This window comes from Centrocercus urophasianus, unplaced genomic scaffold (assembly GCF_019232065.1).
Source record: "Centrocercus urophasianus isolate 14NV4802_14NV808 unplaced genomic scaffold, USGS_Curo_1.0 seq_12, whole genome shotgun sequence".
In the NCBI taxonomy this organism is placed as follows: Eukaryota; Metazoa; Chordata; class Aves; order Galliformes; family Phasianidae; genus Centrocercus; species Centrocercus urophasianus.
This window is the reverse complement of record NW_024884364.1, coordinates 7,764,447-7,779,563: the sequence shown is the minus strand read 5'-3', so window position 1 is coordinate 7,779,563 and position 15,117 is coordinate 7,764,447.

The window sequence follows — 15,117 nt, the reverse complement described above, 5'->3', positions numbered from 1 at the left end:
AGGGGAAATTCTCTCCTGGCTCTTGCTGCTCTGCTTTGTGGTATGAAATAGATTTAAGTAGGATGAAAGCTAGAGCTTATGCAACTTCTTTGCACAAATGCTGGGACTTCAGCTCCCAGGTCTGATTTCCCTGATTACTGTTTTTGTCCAAGTGCAACCACTTATGGATTTGCACATGTGGAAGCAGATCAAGTAGAAAGTGACCTGCAGTACAATCAGCTAATTCACTTACCAGGGAAGGCTCAGTTCTCCTCTTCATTGACAGAGGAACTTGAAGGAATTTCTGCCAGAAAACAGCCCACTGATTCAGATGAGGTTGATCCTTAGATATTTGTGGGCCTTATTATCTAGCCTAAAATATTATGGTTTGTAAACCTTTTTCTTTCACCCTGTAATTTAAGTAAAAAATTTGTTTGGTTCCTTCTTTTTTTAAAGACTTGTTTTGATTATAAAATTGAAGGGGTTGGAATCAAGGAGGATCCTGTTTAAAAAACAGGCTGGGCTACAGTTTAGCAAAAGAAGACTCTTCCAAAACAGGGCTGTGCTCAGCGATTACTCTCAGAGATTACGTGTCAGAAAGCTTTATGGATGAATATAAAAATGACTAGTTACATGGTTGCAAACATTTTTGTTCTAACATTTTACTAGCCAGTGGCAAAGATTCAGATTTTCCTATGATTCTAAGTCAGATGAGCATTTAAGCATATACTGACGTTCATCTTGTTTTGGTAACTCTCGTGGCTCTATAGAGGGAAGGGCATGGAAGGCAAGGAAGACAAGGCAAGGCACTGAAGTGGAATAAGAATGTAATGATTCTATCCGTATTCTTTAGGTCAGACTGAAGACAGTTCAAGCCTGAAAGTGACATTCGGAAATATTATCACCTTTAAATAATGCACCACACTTTTTTGTCAGATTGCTCATGCTCACTTGCAGGCATTCATGGTCCTTTTTTAAAATTTGCTATCAGGAGCATTACCAAATTTCATCTTGTGTGAATTCACTCTTTTCTCTTTGTGTGAATGAAGAGAATCAGATACTACTACGTTTAGCTGAGGGACAGCCTGTGGCTATCCCTTGCCTCCTTTGGGCTAAACTAAGTCTTCTCGCCAGATGCTTCTTGAGTCTTTCCTTAGTGGGTGGCAGAAGAGGGTGCTACCTGTTTGTAGGTGTGACCATTAAGTAAGCAGATGCTCCAGAAGCCGGAGACCTGTAGGTCAGTTTATAAAAATGAGAAAAAGGAATACAAGTAGTTGGAAGCCCAAGGCTCTTAATTTCGTTCCTTGAATCTAGCACAAGTGTCTACTACTGCCCAGCTATGTCCAGTCATGAAGGAGGAGAAGATGGGCCTTTGAAGATGGAAGAGAAAACTCTGGAGGAATGCTCTTGGAGATAGAGCAGAAATGTGCAACTATCACCTTAAACTCGAATATTTAGAAAATGGAGTCAAAAGTTCTGGAGTCATTTAGAGCAGGATGAGGATCTATAGCCTCCTCTAAGAGCTTTTATTTTTGGTGAGAAGACCCATGCCAGCCTTCTGGGTGTGGGCTTTGGCTGGTGAATACAGGTCTTGCAGAATTTTATTTTCCTTCTGTGGCTGTGGAGGAGCAAAAAGTACTCACCTGGGAGAGGAGACGAATTGCTAATTTGCTTAATCTCATCATTCCACCAGTGTACAGGGTCATAAATCAGTCATCTTTCTGCACTACTTTTGGAAGCAGAAATATGTGCAGAATGATGTAGGCAGCGAGTTCTTAAACCATAATTCATGAGATAATGGCAAGTGGTCAGCAGCTGGCAATACAACAGTGCTGGCTATTATGGTCCTTTCAACTGAAAACATACGAAGAGGGTGCAAAATGGTGTGAGGAGTCTTGAGACATGACAATGGTCCAGAGGGTTTGGCAACTACAATTTGCAGTTCTTTAGGCCAGTGATTTAAACTCAGCTCAGATTGGAATCAAAGCAAAACTGAGGTCTTGTGGATAAGTTTCCACAAAGCCAAAGACTAACGATGCATTTGAATCCTAAAGTGGTTTTCTTACCAAGAGAAGCAAACAATTAAAAAAACATCCTAATCCCTGATATGGTATCTTACACTGACATGTACACACCTCTCTCTTTCCCATTCAGTAATACTGGTATTAATTTTTAATCAAATGATAATAAGAAAAAGCTGGGTTTCTGAGATTGCTTCAGAAGCAATACGCTCACATAAACGAAAAAGTTGCAGATGGGGTTAGCATACATAGCAGAGGCAGGGAATGGTCTCTGCCGTGCACAATCACCATCAGTATTTTCATTCAGAATATAAAATGCATTTTAAGAGTGGAAGAACTTATGCATATAAATTCCACAGCTCAGTTTGGTACTGCGGAGTGAGAGAGAGACATTTTTTCACAGTTATTGACGAAGGACATTCCAGCAACTAGTGAGATCTGGAGTTCATTATATATTTTGGGCTAGAGTGCAAAAGCACTATCTGCCAGAAAAAAAAATAAATATGGTTGAAGCGTGTTTTATTAATACATTGCTGCTGTTCTTGGATTATACTCCTGTAGAGGCTCACATCTGAAAAGATGCATCTGATATGCTATATACTAGATAGCTTTTCAAGGTTCGTTTTTGGATCTGGTTCCCTTTCAATATACAGATACTATGTTAATTTCTATTTTTAAGCTTTCAGAGACATACTGTCTCTGCCCTTCTGTAGATCATTATTGCAAGCTGTTTTTGCTCATATTCTAAAAGCACTAATATTACTATAAAGCAATACGTTGTTGCCACTGAATCTGGTACCTCTGTGTGTAATGTATGAGTGGAGGGTGACATCCCAGTCCAGACAGGTTCTTTCCAAATAAAGAGGTCCGATGTTGTCAACACTGCATGTCATTGCAGTGAATGTGCTGTTAGGAGAGAAGCAGTGGCAACACACTTGTGCCGCTCAGCAGGAAGCAGACCTAGAGGACCAGAAGAAATGCTTTTGCTTCCCTGTCACCTAAGCCCAGAGAGCTGTATTAATGATAAAAGCTCCCTGATAATTATCTCCAGAATGAGCAAAACAAGAAAGAGAGAAACATGTACAGTCGACTTTTTTTTCAGGAAAATATACAATTAAATCCGATATTTCCATTTCTGGTTTTGCATTCTCATTTTCTTGTTAAAGACAGGCCCACACATGTTCCTGATATATGAACCAGCTGCCTTGAAATCAATGGCAAAGTTCCTGTCATCAGCAAAAATTCCTGGATGTTACCCATATTTATAGGATATGATTAAACTGAAAACTTAAGGGAGATCACAGCCTTCCAACAATTAAAGAGGAGGGAGAAAGAAATGAGAAAGTAAATATGTTGTGAAAGAGATCCCAGGTGAAATAATTGGTCCAAATTTTCAAGTCTGGATGTTGTTAGTTTTTCCATAATTACTACAGCAAGCTCCTGCTTTCACTGAGGGGAGGTGACCTGGTTTTGTTCCAGTAATAATAGAAATTTTATCACACAAATGGCCAGAACTGCTAAAGCTGCTTTACATACATGTGTCAGCACTGGGAGAATCGAGATATAGCAGACATCATTTAGTCAACTATAAAATTTTGTGTCCATGAACTCAAAATGGAAAGAAAGCAAAGAACAGAAAATCACTGTTTATCAAGAATAGATTGATTTAAGCGTCAAGTCATGTAAAAGTGTACAGTGATGCAGGTGTGGTTAAAACATGATTTAGGTGTCTTATTTCCTGCAGGTGTTTTAGAGAGTCATGTTGTTGGAGTAAGGAAGTCCAATTTACTCTTACACCACCTTTAGCTATGAAAGTATCTGACACAACGCAGCAACTGATGTTGGAAGTCCCAGTGTATTTAAGCCTCCAGTTTTCTTCATTGTTGTTTCTACATAGACAGTTAATATTAAATGGTTGCATGGTACTGATGCTTATGAAGTAGCCAACTCAACTCAGCTCCCAGAGTGAATGATTTTATAATCCTTAAAAGCCTGAAGCCAAATGTCTGTGCTCTCCAAAACTGTTTGGAATCTGTCACATTTCTGCAGGAAACAAAACTGGTGACCAGATACAAAGTTAATTTAAAGTTCCTTTTTCACAGGCTCTATTTTCCATTTTTTTTTGTTTGTATTACTATATTATTGTTGCCATCCCAACCAGAGGGAAAAAAAAAACACTGAAATCAGAAAGCAACTAAATCCTGTTACAGAGTAACAACATCAAAATTTATCAAAAATTATTTACTGAATGAAATGTGCTAGTTTCATATTTCCAGTAATATCTTCCTTCTCAAAAACTCTTTACAAATATCCATAATTGTTGTCTGATGCTAAAACTGTGATTGATATGCTAATAGTGTTTGCCCTTAATCTCACCCTTGGAAATATACTATTACATCTGATATGAATTTATTCTAGCTAACAGCTAAGAATTAAAGGAGTAGAGAGAGTTTGATGATTTCACAGAATGGCTTGGGTTGTGAGAGACCTTAAAGATCATCTAGTCCTAGATGGGTTTCATTCATGGTCATTAGTATTAATAGCCTGGCTAGTGCCAGGATGCTGTTGTAACAGCAATCAAAGATCTGAAGCATCAAAAAAGTTCTTCAGGAAAACTGCAGTCTCTGCTGAAGGCAATAGGTGGTTATAGACAGACAATTACAAGACCTCAAGGAACAATGAAGCAATAGAGGCAGGAGTGCCAGGCTGTTGTGTTAGACATGAATGGCCAAATACGTGTTAGACACATAGGTCTACACATCAGTGGTGCAGGAGTATCTTAGCATAGGGAAGTTTATAGGGAGCTTTTAAAGAACATTCTAAAGAATAAGAGTGAACATTTTTCCTCAAATGTGAGTGAAAAAATGTGATTTTGCTCATCAACAACATGAAGCGAAGGGACAGAACTAACCCTCTGTTATTTAGTTCATTTAAGGCAAGTTCTCAAGTTTTTGTGTTAGAGGAATATTTCTTTATTGCTGTACTGGTAGCCAGAAATGTCTAACATCTGTATGACTAACATCTGCATGCCATCACACATAGCAGATGGTAAGCTATATAATGACAAGAAGCTTTGGTAATGGAAAGATCAGCAGCAGACTCGAACAACAACCAGCTCTATTTATAGAGGGAGAGATTTAATTCTCTTTGAGAGGAAAAGCAGAAGTGACAGAGAGACTGAGAGACTGACTGATGAAGAGAGAATGAGAAGGAAGCATATACATTAAGCTTGGGGAAATGATAAGCCAAAATGAGCTGTGATATGAAGAACCAGGGAACAAGAGATTTTTTACAGGGAATGTTGGGCAATAGAATCACTGGACAAAGACAAGGCTAGCATGAGGGATAAGAGTCCATGGAAGTAGACATATCAAAACTTTGCAGGTAACTTCCAAAGGGAGGTGGCAAGTGCTTGTTATACCTGGATTTCCTAAATGTGAGCTGGGCAGAGCATGAGGGAACATCTTATGAGCAGGGAAATAAGTCTTAGGTGACTGCATCAGCATTTTGTGTCTCATCCATCCAGTTCTAGTATTCCATTCCTAGAGCATACATACCCGTCCTCATATGCATCCTGTGCAGAAAGAAGTAGAATAGAAAGCTCCAGCTTCACATGCTTCTCCAACCCTATACTGAGACCTTCAGATCCTCTAGTTCTGGTTTCCTGGGGAGTTAGAAAAATGCCTTCTGATTTTAGTGACAAGAACAAGTCTCATGCTGTCCCTGCTAGCCTTGGAGAACGGGCACAGCTCTGGGGATGAGAGCTGGTCTCTGTTACAGCTCATACATCATCAACAGACTTCTTAACTGAACTGCAAAGGCAGAGCCTCATCTCTGCCAGTCCTAATGCTGCCAGTGCAGCTATATGGCTGTAACTGTAGGCAGGCCAGAAGGCAAGTGGCAGTGCAGTTGTAATTTGGAACTAACCTCAGCTGAGAGACGGGTGGGTAAAGTGGGGGATGAGATGACTGTCTTGATTCCCAGAGCTCCTAGGAGGAGGGCAGGTTGTCTCTGAACATTTATCCTTTTAACTGTTAAAGTTTGATGAGCTGATCTCAAATACATATTAATATATACAGCACCTCTTCATATCAACTTTAGAAACTCACTCTTAGGCTCAACTACAACACAGGCTTTAAGGAAGGGCAATCAATCAGTCATCTGCATAAAGCTGGAAACATGCCCAACAGATTTCCTAAGACAGGACCATGTTCACTATGAAAATAGCCCTGACTTTGCTTCTCTCCCTGGTTTCAATGAGTTAGTCTGGTAGGAATGAGGATCTCACTACACTTGCAAGATCGCTGCGTCGGGGCAGCAGTAGAGAAAGAAAACTGGTCATTTGTGTGTGTCATTTGTACGGTCTGTCACTGTAGCATCTCTGACTGGGAACTGGTACCTGAGCCTAGTTCAGTGAATGTGGTACATGAGCAGGTTCTCCAAAGTATCACATGTGAGCACAGCAGCTTATTAATCAACTTTCACAGCCTTGTGGTTTGCCATTAAGCTATACCATAACTGTTTTGCAACGCCATCTAGTGACATATACAGATGCCTCAAATCCCTCAAACTCTTGCTTTTCTCTTATTTTATTGTACTGAATGGATCATCTGTGATTTTTGCAAGAAAAAAATAGATGTTTACACTTATCAGCAGTGGCAATTAGACCAGAAGAAGCATTTGATGCATAGGATGTGAGCTGTTTTCTTATTCTAAATGAAAAATAAAAAATGTTTGCTGAAGCAATAACCTGTCTCCAAGCAGTGTTCAGTTCAGCTTCAGGTTTCAGTGAGAGTCCATATGATGCACAAATGCTCCTCTGCTTTTAATATTAATTAAAAACATCAACAACAAACTAGTTCAATTTATGTTTCATGCAAAATACCCCCCAAATTAACATAATACGTACATTACATCTGTGTTCTTATTTTAAAGCAAAATTAAAACCTCTCTCCTTTAATCAGATGGTTATTAAAATGGAAGTCTTCGAGAGAAGTTACTGACAAGTTCACCATTTGATGAGCCTGCTGCATAGTAAGCTTCCAACTTTTGTAAATCTATGAGGAATTAGAGAGAAAAAGAGCTCGGAATCCAGAGAAGCCAATAACCTCCTTCTATAATCCTTAGCTGTCTAGAAAGGCACAAATCAATTTTTCCTCATACTTCTTAGCTTTAATATTTTGGAAAATGTTGAATTATTGCTGCTTTTTCTTACTTTGGTACTCATACTTTTTTCTCTGCTTAAAAAAAAAAAAAAAAAATTGATGGAAACCTTATGTTTGGAAAATGTACTAATTCTGAGGAATGGTAAAGCTCTTATCCTGTGGCAAGCTTGTAACTTAATTTCAACCCTAATGACTGTTTTTACTGTAGCTCTCCTCTTGCCATCCTTGGACAGGTCATAGCAAGAAGTTACTTTGCATCTGCTGTGTTCTCTCCATCCTTTCCCTTTCGAAGGAATCTGGCTGTTTCATGGTGCTGTTGTGCTTTTTGCATTGAACAGAAAGTTTTGGAACAGATTCCTTAATCTGAAACAGATGTCTCTTCCCCCAACTCCTTGCTAGCTGACTGCAGCCACAGAGGATGGAGCCATGAAGGGATATGCTCTTTTCTCAGGAGCACCTGGCAGAGGCCATCTCACTCATGCAGGGGCAAATAGTGCTTAAAAACTTCTCACTCTGTATGTGTGTGGGAGGAAAATAAGCACATTCAGACAAAGAGAATTCACTCTTACCTGTGCTTTGTGCTGGGTGCTCCTTGAACTAAGGTAGTAAGGGTGTGACTAAGGGACAAGAAGGCCTCTTTGTATGAGAAACCCATTTCAGTACTAAACTCTCTGACCAACAACCCACTTCTGTAGAAAGCATTCCCTTTCTGTTATTCCAGTAAGCAAGTGTAATAATATGCAATCTAGCAGGTCAGAAAGACATGTGACTAGGCATTGGTAAGTGTTTTTATTGGAATCAGTAGGACAATGCAGAATAATGTCATGGTGCCTTCATTTAGTGCATTCACTGACCCATCTCAGGCCAGTGTTTATACGGGGATCTGTACAGACTTGTATAAATACAAACCTCAGCCCCTGTCGCGCCATTCACAAAGGGGCTGTTGTGGCAGTGCTGGTTTTTTTGTTTCACACATTGTGGCCTATCTTACAGGATAATGTTGTCTATTTCTATTATTTCCTATTTGAGATCCTAAACTGAAAGCTGATGTTTAGCAATATCCAGGACTCTACTATCAGTGGCTTCAAGGCACTTTTGAACTACATGCCTCATGACAGCCTTTGTGGTAGCCTCAGTTTGCAAATATGGAAACAAAAGCATAGGAAATTTCAGTGGTTTGGTGCGTCATTTGCTATTTGGAACAGACATCAGCAGTGTCATCTCCCCTTCCCTTTCTGTCTGTACAGGACACAAACTCAGAGCTATTGTTCTTGAACATGGATGTATCTTTTTTCAGCTCTTCTCATTAATAAGCAGCAGACTGTGCAGAGGCAGGAGGAACTATATCAGTGAGCATTTGGATGTTACTGAAATCTCTTGTGTTACCTTGGGAAGGTTACTAAGCATATGACTCAAGTACTGTCATTTTAATTGTAAAATGCATAGCCTATAAACAACCATAATATCCCATGAAGAGCGGCCAGTCTTACGACACTGTATATTTTGAACCCTGGAATATATGATTCATCTTTAAAGACATATTTTTTTCTGTCGCTGCTACTAGTGGGCTTCTCATCACCTCATCTGTGTATTTCTGCCTTTTCTGTTCTTAGCCACAAAAGTTGGAATTTTCATTCGTGTCATTTTTTCCATCTCATGGAATGCACAACCTTGGTTATGGATTTGTCTGTTGAATGTATGACAGAAAGCAATCCAGAAGTGTCCTTCTCCCTCTTCTGAAACATAGAGTCATAGAATCACCAAGGTTGGAAAAGACCTCTTAAGATAATCCAGTTCAACCATCCATTTATCACCAATATCTCCCACTAAGCCATGTCACTCAGTACAACAACCTAAATGTTTCTTCAACATCTCCATAGTCAGTGACATCACCACCACTCTATGCAGCCCATTCCAGCACCTGACCACTTTTTCAGAGAAAAAGTATGTTGCATGGAGAGCCATAACTGCAGCACTGGTGTCATGGAAGGATTTTAGAATTCAGCAAACTGGGCAGGCAGCTGTGCATGGAACAGGCAAACCAAAAAGACTGAAAATCTAAGATCATGATAGGAAAGATGTGGGGAGAACACAAAGCAAGTTTCAGATATAGCTGGCAGCTTCTAGGCAATATGGGCTTACAGAATGCTGCCTTGCTGACCAAAGCAGGAACACACTGGCCCATGTAGTAGTAATTTATGACAGGATGGAGGATACAAATTACAATCTGCTACTAAACCTTCCTTTCTCCTTCCCACTGACCAAATCTAAATCTCCCTTCCTTTCATTTGAAACCATTTCCCCTTGTCCTGTCATCAGCAAACTTGCTGGGGATGCACTCAGTGCTATCATGTATGTCACTGACAAAGATGTTAAAGAAAACCAGACCCAAGACCCCTGGGGAACACTGCTTGTTACCCGGTTCTACTTGGAGATAGAGCCATTGACCACAACCTCATTGCTGTGACCTTTCAACCAATTCCTTATCCTCTGAATAGTCCATCCTTCAAATTCATTTCTTTCCAATTTAGAGATAAAGACGTGGTGGGAGACCATGTCAAAGGTCTTGCAGAAATCCAGGTAGATGACATCACTTGCCTTCCCTTTGCCCACCTATGCTATCACTTCATCATAGAAGGCCACCAGATTGGACAGGCACAACCTTCCCTTGATGAAGCTGTGCTGACTGTCTCAGATCACCCACTCATTGTATTGTATTAGCTATTAATTCTATTCTTCCTAACATAAAATTTGCTTCTTGAGTCAAAGTCAGGATCTCAAAAATAATACTGAGAATTATATTAGTGGTAAAAGTGCCCAAATTTAGTCACACTTGGGAGTCTGCATAGATACTGACAGAGATTTTTATTTAGGTCAGGAGTGCAATTAGAGTCCAAGGTGAAGGTGAAGACAAAGACTGTGAACTGCGCTATGTTAGCTCCAAATGTAAGTGGAGACCCTGTGCCCACAACCTTCCTCTTGAGCTCAAATGTCCCAGATGTTATCCTACAGAATAAGGCATGCTTCTTGTTACATTTTCCTTTGTAATATCTTAGTTTTTGAACATTTCCTCAGGGGATGTCAGGATATGTGTAAAACACTGGGATGGGTGCTGACAACGTTTACAGGGCTTTGTGGCATCGGATGATTTGAGAGGAGAGACAATTTTTTTTTCTTCCCCAAAAGCAGAACTGCAAGAAGGAATTCATAATTATATTATGTTAGAACATGCAGCTCTCGTGGCCACAGATAGCTCTTCAGACAGAAATGCTCTAATTAAAGGCAGAAAGATTTGAGGAACATGTGATTCCAGCTTATTTGGAAGACTGTGAGAGGCCAAAACTAATCCTAATAAAAGTAGTATAAAATATCAACATGAACAGAATTGCTCAGGGGAGGGAATAAAACCATAGCAGCTATTTTGTGTACAGTTTGTGCACACTCAAACTGAAGGAGGCAGGACAGAGAGATTGACTGAGAATGGACCAATAGGTGTACTGCTGAAAGCAGTGTAAGTAGAGAGAGTTAGACCCACCACTTAGAAAATTATAATAGGTTTGTGTGGACAAAATTCAGCCATTTTTTTAATCTCTGATAGAACAGGTGCAACAGGATGAAAGAAAAACAGTCTAGCGCTGAAAACAGGGAAGCTTGATTGCCTGGGGTCTAGGCTAGGAACTGAAGAAACTGTGAGGTCCTTACAAGCTTAGGAACCTAGGCTAAAGGTCAAACCACGTGCCTGGAGCATTGGCTAGTGGCTGATGTGGGAGAGGTGATGTGGACAGTGATAGAGACTTTCCACATATGCACTCTGCTGTGCATGGCTACCAGCCATCTTACTGCGGTCAACACACTTGTCACACTTACTGCCACTGGCATCCCAATCACTTTCCACATCCAGTCACAAACAGTGGGATCCCAAGCATTCTCATAAAACTAAGATTAGAGAGAAATGGAACCTGGTATTGATGGTACTGATGATCCACAGCAACTCCATTTTGAATGATGTAGTTAAGAACAGAGACTGTTGTAGATAAGAAACTCCTAGGACAAGATGTTATTTAGAAATGATGTGCTTGAGTATTGCTCAAGCTTTATGGTAGAATGCAGAAGAGAAGACAATTGCCATGGGCCCTGTGAAGCACAGGGTGATTCTGTGATTCTGTGATATAATACAATATAAGGACATGTTACGTGAGAGAGGTGATGGAAAATTGAGCTGAAGTCTTACAGATTCATAAAAGAATTGAAGAAAAAAATGAAAGCTCTAAAGGCATAGCCCTACACCTCTTGAAACTGGCAAGTTTCAATAGCAGCCTACAAGTAGTTAAGGAAACTGAGGACCTGCTCTAAGTCTGAATCAATGGCACAATCCATTATTGATGTTGGAAGATATAGCTACTTGATTTGCCAGAAGCAAAAAAGTGAAACCCCTTGTGTTGCTTTCACTGGGTTCAAATTTCCCTCATCAGACTATCTGCAGTTGCCAGAAAGCGCAAATGCCTACAGCCATCAGCCACTACCAATGATCTTCCTATGACAATTGAACTGGGCATTGGATGGATTCCCAAGTATTTGTCAGATTTAATCTTTATAAAGAGCTTGCATGAGACAAACAGGAAGGCTAGAAAAAAAACAATAAATGATAATCTAAGAAGATTCAGTAGCATCTCTTTGAAGGAACAGTTGGAAAGCTATTTCTCTTTGGAGAAAACGTTAATATACATATTCACAGCCAAATCTCCTAATTTGGGACAGTATTAATCAATACTTTGAGTGATACAAGTGAGAATGGGCATGAAGAGAGTATCTTCTCATCTGCTTTGCATGCTGTTCAGTTGACCTGGCTAGCTGAAATACATCACGCATACCTGGGAGTCTCTTCCATTTTACTTGTTCTTTTTCAGCATAAGGGTAAGTTGTGGAGGAAGTGGAACCATCTGTTTAATCGTGGTACGTGATAAAAAGATCCAGACTTTCTCTTGGTTTACTACCTGGGTAAAATATTTATATATGTGAGATGCTGTATTTCTTTGTAAACTTACTTCTGCAAGCCAAACCAAGCTAATCTTCCAGCATCATGAATTTATATCCTAACAGTGGCTTCCTGCCAGCATCCTCTCTATTGAACTGTATTTACATTAGCACTGTAGAACATTACTTCATTCAAGCGTCTGAAGTGAAGCACTCACTCAGTGCACACACTTAGTTCTTGTTCATTGCCAGCTAGTAAGATGTTAGCAGATTGCCTTTCCCAGCTGGGCCCTGCCGTTCTACATATAATGAGAATTAGGGACAGTGGTCTTCTATGGTTGCTCAAGCTTCAGTGTTGGTTTTAGTTGTTTGTAGCTGGTGTAAATGCAAAATATTCGACAATTTCCTTTGCTCAGATTGAAAGATGAATCCTTCTATTAGATTCACAGGCATTACTTAAGTATCAGATCTTGGTGTCCTTAGTGATAAGTAATCTGGAGAATGGTTTGTTGTTTTTCAGTCTTTTTTTTTTTTTTCTGTAACTTTCAAAGTGCTTTACAAAGTGGAAGTATTTTCATTCTGTGGAAGGCAAAATTGGTAGAAGAGAGGGGCAGATAACATTACTGAACCTGGTATAGATCCTTATGTGAAGCTTCTTTTATTTGCAGAGTCAATAATGCAGTCTCAGCGAGTGTGTGACTGAACTAGGACAATTTCATAGAATCATTAAGGTTGGAAAAGATCTCTAAGATTTTCTATTTCTGCTGTCAACCCACCAACACCATGCCCACTAGACCATGTCCCTCAATGCTATATCTACACGGTTCTCGAACATCTCCAAGGACAGTGACTCAACCACCTCCATGGGCATCCTGTTCCAATGCCTCACCACTCCATCTGAGAAGAAATTTTTCCTAATAACCAACCTGAACCTCCCCCGGTGCAACTCAAGGCTGTTCCCTCTAGACCTATCACTATTCACCTTGGAGAAGAGGCAGACCTGCACCTTGCCGTAGCCTCCTTTCAGGTGGTTGTAGAGAACAGTAATGTCTCCCAAGTCTCCTGTTCTCTAGACTAAACAATCCTGGTTTCCTCAGTCACTCCTCATAAGTCCTGTGCTCCAGACCCTTCACCAGCTTCGTTGTCCTTCTTTGAACATGCTCCAGTGCCTCAATGTTCCACTGCACAGCTATCCAGCCACTCTGCCCCAAGCTTGTAGCATTGCATGGGGTTGTTCTGACCAAAGCGTAGGACCCAGCACTTGGTCTTGTTGAACCTCATACAATTGGCCTCAGCCCATTGATCCAGCCTATCCAGATACCTCTGTAGGGACTTTCTTCCCTCAGGCATAGAGAAGCATTTTCTGTAAACTTACTAAAGGTACACTCAATCCACTCATCCAGAACATCAATAAAGATATTAAACAGGACAGGCCCCACTACAGACCCTTGGGGAACACCACTCGTGACTGGTCAGCAGCTGGATTTGACTCCATTCACCACCACTTTCTGGGCCTGGCCATCCAGGCAGTGTTTTACTCAGAGCACACCTGTTTAAGCCATGAGCTGCCAGCTTCCCCAGGGGAATGCTGTGGGAAACAGTGCCTGGAGAAATGAAAGACTGAAGAAGTCCGACTGTACTCTGTGTGCTCTGATGCACAGACTGTTACTTCTGGATAAGTACTTTAGAATGGAGTTAAAATTATACATTCTCTCTGTGTTCTAAAATGGCCTGCTGAGCACAAACTTTGTTCTCTTTATTTAAAGAGATGATTTGAAAAAGGATTTTTCATCCTTGAATTTCACTAAAAACACTTAAGTTACTCTCCTTGTCCCATGTCATGCTGTATTCTGAAAAAGCACTGGGACTTTGCTAGCTCACAAGAAGGAGAACGCAAAAACATTTGGTCCCATCTCCAAAAACGGATGAATGACAGCAGCTGATGAATGAAGTACATGCTTCGACTCAAATGTAGGAATTAAATAAATAATTCTCTCTGGAAATTTGAAAACACTTTACTTTTAGTGGTAAGAAATATGTGACAGCTAGTTTAAGGAGAATAATTGTGTAATAGCTTGGAAATCTGATTTCTCATACAATGGTTCCAGTTCTTAATTACCTCAGTGTTAACATGCAGACTGGGGTATTGAAAAACTTTTCTCACAATAATCAATTTCAGGGCTGTGTGAAGTTTCTTAAGGTCATTGCATACAAGGTTTGAAGGAGATTACCAAGAAAAATGGTAGTTTCATTATAATGTAGTCTTCTATTTTGATTTGTTTAGATTTTTATCTCCATTTTGAGGAAGTGGCAAACAGAGAATGAGGAAATATTTTCACATCTTTCTGGGAGAAGAGCAAAAAACATGAGTTGGGGGATTGTAAAGACAGCAGTTACAGTAACTGTCACTCCATTGTTCCTTAAGATGGGCAACAAAACAAAACAACTACCTGCCCCCAAGTTAAGTGAAATTAATTCATTTTAGTGGTTTTAAATTTGCTTTATGAATGTTTGTGTCTTCATGGGAAGAAAACACTTTCACATTCCAAAACCACTGGACTAGGACAATAATGATCTTTCCTGGTGATGAAGCCAGCCTGTACCTCCTGGGTATATGAGTAGCTGCCACTCTTTCCTACTCAAACAGTTTTCAAATGCTGCAAGCCTAATGGAGGGTAAGTTTGCCTCACTGAAGCAGGTCTTTGACTGTAAAGTGCAGGTGAAACCAGTGGAGATGCATTTAAATTTGTCTGAGAACTTGACCTTATTTCTAATGTTGAATATGTTTACTTCTGTCTTACCGGGTCATCACTGGTCAGCAATGAGGGAACATTAAAGAGTCTGGAAGTCCATTTTGGCTCTGTCAAAGAATGTGAGCACACTTCTGTTTATTTTCTTCCCTCCTTCATTCCCTCCTTGCCTGTGGTGCAGATTAGAGGTAAAAGTCTCCAGAGAGTGGATTCCTCATTAAGATTCCC